Source organism: Cydia pomonella, chromosome 22, assembly GCF_033807575.1.
Source record: "Cydia pomonella isolate Wapato2018A chromosome 22, ilCydPomo1, whole genome shotgun sequence".
Lineage (NCBI taxonomy): Eukaryota > Metazoa > Arthropoda > Insecta > Lepidoptera > Tortricidae > Cydia > Cydia pomonella.
In genome coordinates this window covers 2227094-2240598 of record NC_084724.1, presented here as the reverse complement: position 1 = coordinate 2240598, position 13505 = coordinate 2227094, and the positions used below count along the sequence as shown (strand labels likewise).

Genomic DNA, 13505 nt, shown 5'->3' with positions numbered 1-13505 from the left:
GAAACGGATAAACTAGAAGTTCTGGAAAATATCAATAAAATCAAAACATTGAACGTAACGAGTTACTGAAACCAATATTTAGAAGAAATCTGTGGAGTGACTGGTCAGTAGTAATTTGATTTAAAATATATAAACATATCTTGGCGAAACATGTCTATACATATATGTCTTTGCACTTTACATAGTGCACGTCAACGTATATTTCACTCATTTCCTTAGGTACCTTACGTATGCACAGAAAATCAAAAATATTTTTTAGTATCAAAACTATAATTCCTACTACACAAAGTGTGACCAGCCCAAGATTTTTTGAATTTCCCGCCAAAAATGTGTGTAATATTTCAGTAGCCAGACTCTATGAATGCACAGTTTATAGCACCTGTGTTTAATCCATTTATAATATGTTTGTCGAGTCTGATTTTAGAACAGTTCACTGATGGTGCACTGGATGACGGATTCGGGCAAACTGTTCCATAAATCCCTCCTTCCTTCCGTTCCTGTGGAATGATTATAAAATAGTACATTACGATACAAGTGCGATAAATAGGAAATTCGAAACGAGTGGCGATAAATTAAAACACGACCGATGGGAGTGTTTTAAATCGACACGAGTTGCGAATTACCTATTCACACATGTATCGTACAACGTTTTACAGTACATATGGCCCTTTATATGTTCGACACAGTAACGTAATATGCTACTTCTCGCACTAGTGCTATAAAGTAGCCCCATATGTACTGTAATACATATTTACATATTTTTGTTCCAGCGTGTGCCGCAGTGCGAGGTGCTCTGCTAGGTTGTGTGCTTCGCTTAGCGTTCAATTAGAGCTTTACACGACTATAGCCTTTGTCGTCAATAATACTTCTACTCTATGTCTACTGTAAGGCCGAGACTTTAGAGGCGAGAATTGTGTTTGGTTTAAAAGAGGGTCTACTTTGTACTTTTGTCACTTATCACTCTTTTTGTATCACATTGTATGAAAAACTCTCACCCATCAGATGATGACGCTGCGTCATTATAACAGAGATTCGAGTTCCGTTTTTTAGTTATCACGTATTCTTCATAGTTGTTTCTATATATTTGTTTAAGACAATAATTCGTTCATGTGACATCTAAGCCTTTGACAAGAATGGACTTTGCAAATATATCAAATGTATTTTTTATCGCTTTCGAATAAATGTATTCATTTTGTTACTTTAATTACTACAAATGTATTTAAACCTTACTCCGTTGGCTCAGCATTCCAAAATGAGACTTGGCCTCCGACACAAGATAGCGCCACTTTTTTCGGCTCAACTTTTCGCCAATTGTTGACTCGAAGTTCTCGAAGCGATACCTGGGGCGTCCCATAAGACGATAGGCCGTCTATTTAAACCTGCAGTGGCAGCATGGTTCCATTTTTATCACTTGTCACTATGCCCGTCACTTTCACGCTTACATACTTGTTAGAGCGTGACAGGCATGGTGACAAATGATAAAGAGCCGACCATCTTAGCCCAACTGGTCGGAAATTTTCTAAAAGTAGACCCTCAAAAGTTCTAGGTACTATACTAACACATGTTTAGTATTAAATGTTATTTTGTTTTAAAAATACGAATACTTTCGTAGTTAATTTCAATTAGGTAACTACATATATAATATTATCATGAGTTTAACTTTAAAAAGGCCTGTTTCACACTAACTAAAGTATCGGATAGCTAATGAACAAATAAATTAACTTCCTGCAAAACTTAACACTTATCTACCAGTTAGATTTTTTGAAGATTGTGGAACGCCAACGATCACTTTATTCGTCAGATAAGTCGCAAGTAGCTTATCCAGGACTTTACTTGGACATTGTGAAACAGACCCTTAGAATATGACATGCGACCTAACTAAGGCGAATGTAGACGAAGATGTACTGCATACCCACGCATTTGGTGTGCACTGGCCTTAAGGGAGCGCTAAAAATTCTCTTCAGAAAAGAGTTGAGAGTATTATCGTTAATATAATGGACAAAAGAAAATCTTACTTTATTAATAAAATTAACTTCGTTGTATAAATAGTATTAAGTGGGGTAAGTCTATCACCGGGGCAAGATAAACACTTGTAAGGAATCCTCATACAGTTTTTCTTGCCCCGAGCAAAATAAACTATGTACGTCTTACCCCACCTGACCTTATACATATATTTTACTATTTTGTTATCAAAAGGTTCTATACAATGGTACTAAGTTTTTTCATATTTTTTTTAATTTTCCCAAGTTATGATATATTGTTTTTATAGTATCGTGGCTGTGAAAAAGTTTCCATTAAAATGATAAAAGGTGTAATTATTGTATATTTTAATTTGTATAGTTCATACTGGAGGTATCTCGTAGAGTTGTCGGAAAGAGTAGGCATATTAATAGGAATGTTATCTCGCTTACACTTATGCGTATATAAATGAAAATATGCTTGTTTTAATGTGAATGAAAGTATTTAATAACACTTTTTGTTTTGGAGTACCGATTATAAAATGTTATGTATATTATAAATACTATTAAAAACGTGTCTATAAATACTGTGGACATTTAAATATGTATATCGTCAACGGGGGTGAATAAGGATGGTTGACTACCAACACAAACTGTATCATACAAAATCTTCTATTAATATATTCAATCGAATAATACAATTTGTGTGGGTATTTTATAAGAAATAGTATGGTAAATCACATTTTTAGTTTTGTCCCCATTCACCCCAGCCATCCCTATTCACCCCGGTTGGTATGTACTTATGGTAAAGACCCGGTTTAATATCATTTATAATGTAAATGATCATGTAATATGGAGATCGAACATGTTATGTATAGATAGATAGTCATGATATACTTGGTTTTATATGACACACATAAAACAAATAAAATCATCACTTATGGTACTCTTAACTTAAAATCCTAATAAACCTAGATGTCTTTAAAAAGACTATCTAGACCCATTTTAGGGTCAATATGAACAAGTACATTTTCATTAAAAAAATCTTCTTTGCCTTGATGTTACTTATAGTAATTAATGAAATGTTAATATAAATGTTACACTTTAGCAAAGAGAATTTGAAATAGAAGTGGATTGTCAAAGTAAACTTTGTAGCCACAGTAAATTTACTGTAATCTTTCATTAAAACTTTTAGAACGCCGTTTGACTTTGATCCTTAATCTTTCAATGATATGTGTTAAGTTTGTTAAATATCAAAAACTAAAAAGTGGCGCCATCTAATAGATAATAGGCCAAAGGTGTGGCGGCATACCTCTAAAGATGCCGCCATACCTTTGAATATGGAACAAAGTCAAATGGCGTGCTGAAAGTTTTAATCATGAGTCGAATCATGACAGTAAATTTACTGTGGCTACAAAGTTCACTTTGACAATCCGCCTCTATTCCAAATTCTCTTTGACATTAGACGTCAGTAACATAGTATTTTATCACATGAAGTATATAAAAAAGACTGACTGTCTGAAAATTCTTAAACCTGTTCCACTAAATTGACAATTGCCAAGACTACATTTCTGGATTAAAAAGTCGAATGGAACGAGAGTTGAAGTGAAAAAAAAAACTTAGAATTGTGTTAAGGTAAAAGTACTAGTGCTCGACGCTGCACTAGTTACCGACATGGGCACTTCATGTCATAGAAATATAGGTTAAATTTGAACAACGAAGATTTTTCTGTATTCAAACTTAATCCTTGTCACTTTGACATAAATAAATAAATATTATAAATATTATAGGACATTATTACACAAATCGACCAAGTCCCACAGTAAGCTCAATAAGGCTTGTGTTGAGGGTACTTAGACAACGATATATATAATATATAAATATTTATAAATACATAGAAAACACCCATGACTCAGGAACAAATATCCATGCTCATCACACAAATAAATGCCCTTACCAGGATTTGAACCCGGGACCATCAGCTTCGTAGGCAGGGTCACTACCCACTAGGCCAAACCGGTCGTCAAAAGTCGTCAAAGGTCGACATAAAGTGCCCATGTCGAGTACTAGTGCAGCGTCGAGCACTAGTACTTTTACCTTAGTGCTACGTAAATGTGTTCGCCATGAACCAATTAGAAAAATTGGTTCCTGATCACCGATTAAATTCCATCGTGTATATATCGATGCTATTTTTCTCAAGGTAGAAGTAGACGACAATTTGTCAATTTAGTGTACATATTTATGTCACTGTATCGTTAAAATACGTCACGTTCATTTTCACGTAACATTTAATATTGTTATCGTCAATTATTGATAATAGGCGATATTAGATGAAGTGGCACTTCGAAATTTATGCACAATGTGACTAAAATTTAAAAAAATGGCGTACGGTATTGTAGCCTTAGTACTTTATTTTATTTTAATTATCAAATTTACCCTTGAAATTTATTGCTACAAAAAAATGGCAAACTATACAAGGTGCCCTTGAGCATTGCGAGAGATTTTAACGGTGCATTCCTGATGGCAACAGATGCAAAAAATGTTATATGACTTTTTGTGAAATTAGACAAAAAAAATCCCCTTTTTTTGAACACCCTGTACATAAAACGTAATTTTTATTAACAAACACATAACCTAAAATTAACTAAAAAGTTTTTTTTTTTCATTTGGGGGTAACCTCTCGAATACATTTTTCATTTTTCGATGTCAATCAATAGGTATGTCCAGACTACACCTCAAAGTGGCAATACCGCAATCAAAAATGTGTTATGTACCGACTTATGGCGAAAGAATTATTTCGAAAAACATTTAATTCTCTGAAACTAGGCCTAATCCAGAAAATTTTATATGACATTTTAGTTTCTAAATATTACCAAGAATGCTTAGTTAAAATGTCTCGCAATGCGGGCACCTTGTACAGTCAAAAGATTTAATGTGTGACCCATTTCGTACCTTGTCCCAGTGACAATAGTACGAGGTCTCTAGCGACTTCCATGTTGTTTGTCACTGTGGCAAGGTACGAAATAGGTCACACATTAAATCTTTTGAGTGTACAATAATGTATGCTTTAAGGTCTGGAGATATTTTAACTAATGAGATTGCCCTTAAACCTTTAAGGCAGAGGGAATATATTTCGAACTTTGTTTCAAAGTGAAAGGGTTAAATTTTGCATAATTTCTGACGCAATTGTCGGACTGATTAAAGTAACTGAACAGAGAAACATTAACTATTATTTCGCGCAGATCCATTCAAAGAATATTTTGCAGCTCCATCTATGAACTGAAACAGTAATTTGACATGTTCTCAAAAAGTATTATACAATTTATACATTAGTTAAAACTACCTCTCAGTTAAAATATTTTGCATTATTCGAAATGAAATAAAGGTAAATCTGGTTATTAAAATAAGGTTAAAATTTAAATTGAATGACAAGTTGTCTGGTGCGTTGAGTCTTTTAAAATCTTCGCTTGCCTCGTATGTACATAAGTCTTGTTCTTGACTATTTGGAACCCAAAAACTGTTAAAGTATTGTACTGTTTAACCGAGATGGTTCGTTGCTATACTCTGTATCTTTAGGTATTTAAATAAAAGTAAACAAAATCTACCCTCAAACGGCTCCTTAATGCCATTGAGTGTAGATGAAAACATTACATGATCAAATAATGTAGGTTAAAGTCAGGTCGTTCAGTGACAGATCCGGGCGTTTTTGTGTTTGGTTGGTTAACCAATAAATGTTATAACTACCCGAAAATGTAGAAATTGTTTGTTTACTTGGCTTCAAAGTTAAGGGACTGGTTTATATGCTCTGTAGGTAAAACATAAATTTGATCGGAATGGATATAGATCACGCATCGTCTTGAGTTAAGCGGTAAATCAACAATAACGCAGTTTTTTTATGGGTCAAATTTCTTTGTCCGTTATTTTGTTTTGTTCCCGAAAAATGTGACGGAGTGTAGCTTTTTGTATTAGATGAAATTTAGTTTTTAATTTTCCTCATGGTAAAATTTTCCTCGTTTTTTTAATTTATTTGATAAAATACAAGCGTGACAATGCTCCAAAACAAAACAAAGAAAACAATTTTGAGCCAAATATACAATTAGGTTTTGTACCTATCTTATTAATGTATTTGTAATGTATATATGTATTTTAATTAGTATTTGATTTTGGTTTTAGTTTTGTAAGTATTTTTTTAATATGTATTGTCATAATCTTATGATCATTTAATGATAATTGCCTAGCAGTTATTTTCTTTCACTTAAGTCAAGAGGTGGAGGTCTTACAGTATTTTTTGTATATACATTAGTATAAATTGTTTAGTAAATTTTATTTTTTTAATAGTTTATTTTGACTACTTATTTAATAACATAAACACTAATTCTTTGACATTATTTAAACATACCTTTCCTTTGGCACACAAATAAATATTTGAAGACAATCTTATCCAGATCGATCTTGCCCCAAACATGGGTACTAGGCGACGATTTACAGACGTATATAGATAAATACATAGGTACTTATATACATAGAAAATATCCATGACTAAGGAACAAATATCTGTGTTCATCACACAAATAAATACCCTTACCGGGATTGAACCCGGGACCATCGGCTTCATAGGCAGGGACACTACCCACTAGGCCAGATTGGTCGTCAAAGAGAGAAGAGTTCCTAGAATATCAGTTTTTGGGCTCCAAAACTATAAAATAGGTGTTGTTATTATTAGAATAGTGTATGTTATAGATTTATAGGCATCGGATCTAGGGTATTGAAATGTATAATTTAGTATTATCTTTTTTTTTATTAACGGGCAGTTTTATACAGTATTCTAAACCGGTCACATAGTGGGGGTAGAACATATAAAAAACATGAAGTGTTAAAAATGGAGTAAAAAACGAAACAAGAGCTTTATACAACCTTGCGAAAATAATAATTAGAGTATGTACAGTACGCCTCTATTGCCAAGGCGTTAGAGTACGTGTTCAGATATTTTTGAGCACCTCGACCGCTCCGATATATCTGATGGCGCGTGTACTAACAAATGTGTGGCGAGCGGTTACGTTCCTTTGATGGTTCTGTATACGGTGTTTTTTTTAAACTCCGTTAACTTCATGGTATGGCTAAGTATATGTACGGAAACTTCATTGGTTATTTTATTTACTTTTCGTAAAAAGTAAAATTTGCGTTGTAACACGGGCATTATATTTAAATCCACAAAACAATTGAAAACTATGACATATCAATGATATTTCGAATGTCGATCGTCCGAGATAGTACTTGCGTTTAGTAGCAAATGTATAAACTCGTACTAAACACTAATCAATCCTTAAACAGGCGCTAAGGTACACGCTCGTAGGGGCCCTATCATGTAGAAATAAATCAATGATTATCTCCAAAATGGAGTTAATTAGAATTCCGGTTTCATTGAGAAACTTACTTAATTTAAGCTCAGAAATGCACCCAAAATTAACTTAAAAAAAACACGTTGTATAAAGTTGTTAAGGTGGGGTCTTGTAATTGCAACTAAAAATATTGAAGTCATAACTTCATCATCTGATAATTCTATATATATATAGGGAAATATGTTTTTCTGTAAAATTATGCATAAGTCAAATTTTATGTAGATTTTATACTACTGTCATAACAAAGAAAAACTCTGAAGAATAAAGAGCTATTGCCAATAGTTCTGACAAAGGCAGCAATAGTTGCAATTACCCCTCCTGACCAGTAATTGCAACTAATCGTTTAATCTCCACATTTTTCTATGTGTATTGTCTATGTGTGTATTTTAAACACAAAGACTAAGAGAATCTTCATAGGATTGTGACACATATCTCCTTGTAACTACGACCAATTTCGCATAAACATACTTTTTTGCCGTGGGTCTGGTAATTGCAACTAATTTCTCAAAAATAGTGATGGGAACCTTACCGCAATTTTATCGACAGTCATGTAGTGTCTGCCATCGACACGCCAAGAAGACCATGGTAGCAGAAATAAAACTCAGGGATAAACTGTTATTTTTAAAATCATATATTTTTTATGCAATGTTTTTTAGTTGTTAAACAGACTAAAAAATAATAGCTATATTTTTATTAATCATCATAAAATAGTTTACTTATGCTTAATCAAACAGCCTTTTTACTTTTATCAGACTACTAAATAATTAGTAATGTTACGTAGTTACGTTTCCTAGCTTCAGGCTTTTTTCCTGGCAACCTCTACGGACTGTGGTTTTTTGACACTTAATCTGTGTCGCCTTTTAAAACCCCGAAACCATTCTTTGCCAGGGTAATCATCTTTGAAACGAGTTATGAGTCCGTTCCTTTGTATATAAGCACATATTAATTGTTTAATCTCCTTTGATGTAAGCGGAAACTCACACTTTTCCATTTCGTGAATAAGAGCAGCCACTCTGCTTTCCCAAGCTGTAGATAATTCAGTAGGCCTGCCAGGCGTCGTTTTTTTGGCACCACGCGTTCCGTATACACGGTGAATTATAGTTGATCTTGGTATATTATATCTTTCTGAAGCTTGATAGCTGTTCATTTTTTTGTTTTGTACATTTTCGATTGCTTCCATTAAGTCATTAAGAGAATATTTTGCTTTTTTTTTACGTGCTGACATCTAAAAAAATATTTTTTATAATATATTAAAAACCAGTTGTATGAATCAAGTAAGTATAGTGCCTAGTTTCATCAAATTCCATTCGATCATTAAGCGGTAGAAACATAGAAAATAGCAAACAGGCGATACTTATTTATTTATTTAACCATTCGTTGTACACAATAAACTTATGAACAAAAACTACATGTAGAAAAACGACACAGCAGGCCCTGCTTATTTCTACAAAAAAACCTGTTACAGCAGAACTAAGTAAGTGAAAAGGCAATAAAAGATACGCGGATATAAATAAAAAGGCGGATAAATATGTATACATACCGGCACAATTAGCGGAATCTTTGTACCCCAAAATAATGTACACCCGGTCCGTCATGGGTAAGAAGAACAAAATTTAACAATATTACCAATTTTGGATCTTTTTTTTGTGAAACTGTTCATATCAGCTAATTGCATATTTTTAAATTTCCATGCTTTTAATAAAAATAAGCAAAATCATACAACAAATTTAATATTAAACCATGGACATATTAATTTGGTACGTTGTATCTGATAACATTTTCATGAAAAATAAACGTAATTATCTTGTAACCACCCTTTTCTTAAGTTACGCTAAATGTGCCGGTGTGTTATGTTATTAGTGATTGTACCGATATATTCGTGTTCACTGCCACATCACTAGCTTTTTCAAATTTCATACAAAAATTGGCAGCTAATTGTAACTAACCTAAAAATTGCAAAATAGTTGCATTTACCAGACTTTGCATTTTTTGTCTGGTAAATGTAACTACAGAGAAAACTCGGAAAATATTCATCGTAGAATAAAACAAATACAAACAAAATGACTTACCGTGATTAGTTACAACTTTTCTTGTGAAAAAACTTGCGAGGAACCACTAAAAACTATTTTTTAGAATAAAAATGCGCACCGTGTCCATCCGACGCCAGCAGACTCAAAATGGCGGATGACAAAAAGCTTTATAACTCCCACAATTCTTGAGCTTGCAGCGCCATCTACATTTTTGAGGTAGAACTTTTAGTATTAAATTGAACGAGTCTGTCGTTTTACAATAAAGTAACCCTAGAGGGAGTTATTGAAGTTAGTTGCATTTACCGAATAGTTGCAATTACAAGACCCCACCTTACTCTGTTTCGTTTCCATACTCCTGGGTTCTTGGCCAACGTGTCAATCGTTAACGCACCGTAGTATAGCCATCTCTCTCTATCACTCTTCCATATTAGTGCGACAGTGACAGTTGCATTTCGTTCGCTACGGAGCGTAAACGATTGGAACGTTGGCTACGCACTCTGTCGATATACATAAATTGTATACCCCTACGTGCTATGTCACATGATTGACAATAAACTTAGGTTGAATTGTTGTATTTTAATGTTATTTACATGATGTTATATCACTTATCGCATGTTTGCGATACAATACATACAATGCTTAAATTTTGCTATTTTAGCACACTACTTCGCTATTTAATTATAAAAAAAATATATGTATTCGTTTTATTACTAGGCACGTCTACACTGGCCGCTTTGTGCGCGAGGAGATTGCCTCGCGCGTATGCTCGCTCTGTGTGGACCTATTTAGCCTATCGCCTATTTAGTAAAAATGTACGTTTTAAGTGGAATATCACTTTTAGGCAGACCAAGATAACTCTGCACCGATTTTTATAGCACGCGTGTTATTTAAACGTCATAATTTCATATAATTTTGACGTTTAAAATAACACTTGCAGACCTTACAGTCTTGCACGTGTGTGCTATAAAAATTGCTCTAGAGTTATCTTGGTCTGATTCAAAATATTTTTTTCTTAACTTTTTTTTACATCAATGACATCTCTGGTCTTAAATGCTATAAAAAACAGATGACTATTAATTTTATATTACAATAGTTAAAATTTACATCATTTATGTTTTACTTGAATGTATTTAACTTTTTGAACGCCATTTATGAGTTCTGTCAGTAGAAAAAAGTGGCAAAAAATTTAGTCGCGATCGGTTATCGTCCGACAGAAAATTCCAATTTCCCGCCTTTTTCTACTGACAAAGTTGTTTGACAGATTATCTCAACAATCCGATTATGTACTAAATACTAATAAAAACTTTGCCAAACCCGTGTTAATTAGGTGTGATTAATTTGTGATGTTTGTTTTAAGTTAGTTGAGACAGCAATTATTGTTAAAGTGCCTTTGTGAATTGTTTTATTTAAAAATAGAATATTATGGTGTATACTATGGTACGAGTAATATTATAATTTGTTTGAAATAGACACAATTAATATTTGACGACCTGTCTGGCCTAGTGGGTAGTGACCCTGCCTATGAAGCTGATGGTCCCGGGTTCAAATCCTGGTAAGGGCATTTATTCGTGTGATGAGCATGGATATTTGTTCCTGAGTCATGGGTGTTTTCTATGTATTTAAGTATTTATATATTATGTATATCGTTGTCTAAGTACCCTCAACACAAGCCTTATTGAGCTTACTGTGGGACTTAGTCAATTTGTGTAATAATGTCCTGTAATATTTATTTATTTATAATAATTATTAGGGGGTGTTACAGAAGAAAGAAAGAAGTTCTGCCGCCAGAGAGCAGCACTAACACATATTCTAAACCATAGAGTAACTTATACATACTATGCCTTAAACAGTTTTTTGGGAATTGTTCACAAATTCATGCGGCGGTTTGTTTACAGAGACCTACCATCGCAACGCGAACATCGAAATGTCTTTATCCGCCTCTCAATCGCTCGAATATGCAAGAGTGATAGAGGCGGATAACTTAATTTCGATTTTCGTGTTTCGCGGTAGGTCCTCAGTGTGAGTGGCGCCCCCTATGCAGAGTTTTGCGTAATATCGTATAGGAACCGATCATGCCACTCCATATTTAATTATAGGCTTGAAATAATTGTGATATTTAAGGCCACAAACTTTTTATTTATATGTAATAATTTACCTACCAATAATTAAATAATACCGGTGCCATAGTTACACTATGTATAAAAACCTACTATTATATAAATAAACTAAGTATAGACTTCACTCTCGATGTGTAGATTATCTGTTCAGATATTAATGCAGTTTTAAACTTATAATGTACATAGGATTGTCCGGCATATAGCTTAAATGAAATAAACATTACTAATACATAAAGACAATATTCTTACACATTTTGCGTTTGTTGAATCCGTTTAAAGGAAAGTTTGCGAATCGTTTAAAGTCGTCGCAAACCATAATTCAGAATATACCCAAATACATTTTACCATTAGTATCATATTTTATTTAATACCAGGGCGGCTACCGGGAAAATCGAAATTCGTCAATTGCGGGCATTTTTCTCTGTCACTCTGATTACGTCTTACTAAGAGTAAAAGAGAAAGATCCCCGCAATTTGCGAATTTCGGTTTTCGCGGTAGGCCCCCAGTTGCGGTGTCTTGATTTTCCGAATAATACATTGTTATATTCATATTCACTTGTTTTAAAACAATATTACAACTTTATTACAAGTATTACATCGCCATGACATAATTTTCGCACTATGAAATGAATAGTTTTTTTAAATGATAAATGCCTATACAGATACCGCAGCTACTATAGTGTCAAAAAAATTGTAAAAATGCTTCTATTATATTAATAATTAATAATAATAACTGTAAGTTAAACAAGACAGCAAATTTATTGTGCTACAGTTACATTTTGTTATGTGATTTTGTTCTAAGTATAGCTTGGTGAAATTATTAAAGGAAATTCGATTATTTTTGTAGTTTCAGTGGTAATGGCCACCCCTTTATCCCCTCATTTAATTCTAAAATTAAGATGACCGAAATGGAGAATGGCAATTTGAAAGAAAGAAGTTATAATAATAATTCAGTTCAATGCTTCCCTAGGAATAAAACCCGAGACTTTATCAGTAAATTGGTTTTACTAATAAATAACTTATGACTTATCCAACCAAATTTGTGAGTAAATAGGAACAAAAAAACGAATAGCCTTTCTACGCCCTTTCTTTTGGGTGCTACTCAAACAGTAGTATAGTATAAAAACTATACTGTGTGTTGGGTGCTAGTACTATAGTAAAAAAAAGTCAGTATGATTCACTGTGTTATGTTTCCTTACATTTGAACGTTTGATCATTTTTGCACCAAAAATCATAAAATGTATCAAAGAGCTTATAATCACTACGGTAAATGAATGGGGTTGGCAACTGTCAAAGGTTTGCATAGATGGCGCCATCATAGCTTGCCCCTGTCTCTAGTTCTATGAGATTTGGCTTAAAGTACTGGAATCCAGGTCACAAAATTCCAAAAAAAAAACAAGAATTTGACACAATTCTAGGGATTGACAGGGCAAGCTATGATGGCGCCATCTGTTTAATACTTCGATCGGCCAACCCCATTACAAAAAGTTCTAAATAAGTGGAAATAAAAAATAACGCTACAACCGTATAACGGAACGTGAGTTGTTCGTTCGGAAATCTTGTTATAACTGCATGCACATCGGGCAATCTTCAATCACCCTTTATTTACATACATAAACGAACATTATGCAGTTGGAAATAATATACAAAAATAGAATATCATTCCATTTTTGGGTTAATAATATCCATGCTACATAATGGGATTAATTTATATTTTTCATTTTATTACTCACTTATGATGTTTTTGTATACAGTTTTTATGTTTCTGAACGTCATCAATTGGCTTTCAAATCAAATGAATTCAATGATTTGGCAAGTTGATAGGAGAAAGAAATTTTAGAATAGCTTTGCTTTGTTATATACTCTTTCTTTTCTTCGTCACGCTGCACGTTTTTGTATAATAGAAACAACACTCATGCAGTAAATCAGTGAATAATTGAACGCGAAGGACTAACGGTAAGCTTAGCTTCTCAATCGTTTTAAAGTTAGCGCGTCTGTTCGT

At 33.4% G+C, this 13505-nt stretch overlaps 1 protein-coding gene across 1 annotated transcript in view; it reads left to right on the top strand.

The window, feature by feature from the left end:
- LOC133530325 (oxysterol-binding protein-related protein 6-like) overlaps positions 1 to 12342 on the top strand; it is a 106677-nt gene extending 94335 nt beyond the window's left edge. The window contains exon 25 of the mRNA XM_061868230.1: positions 771 to 12342. The gene's annotated coding sequence lies outside the window, so the exon portion shown is untranslated. The remainder of the gene's footprint in view (positions 1 to 770) is intronic.
- The last annotated feature ends 1163 nt before the right edge of the window (positions 12343 to 13505 follow it).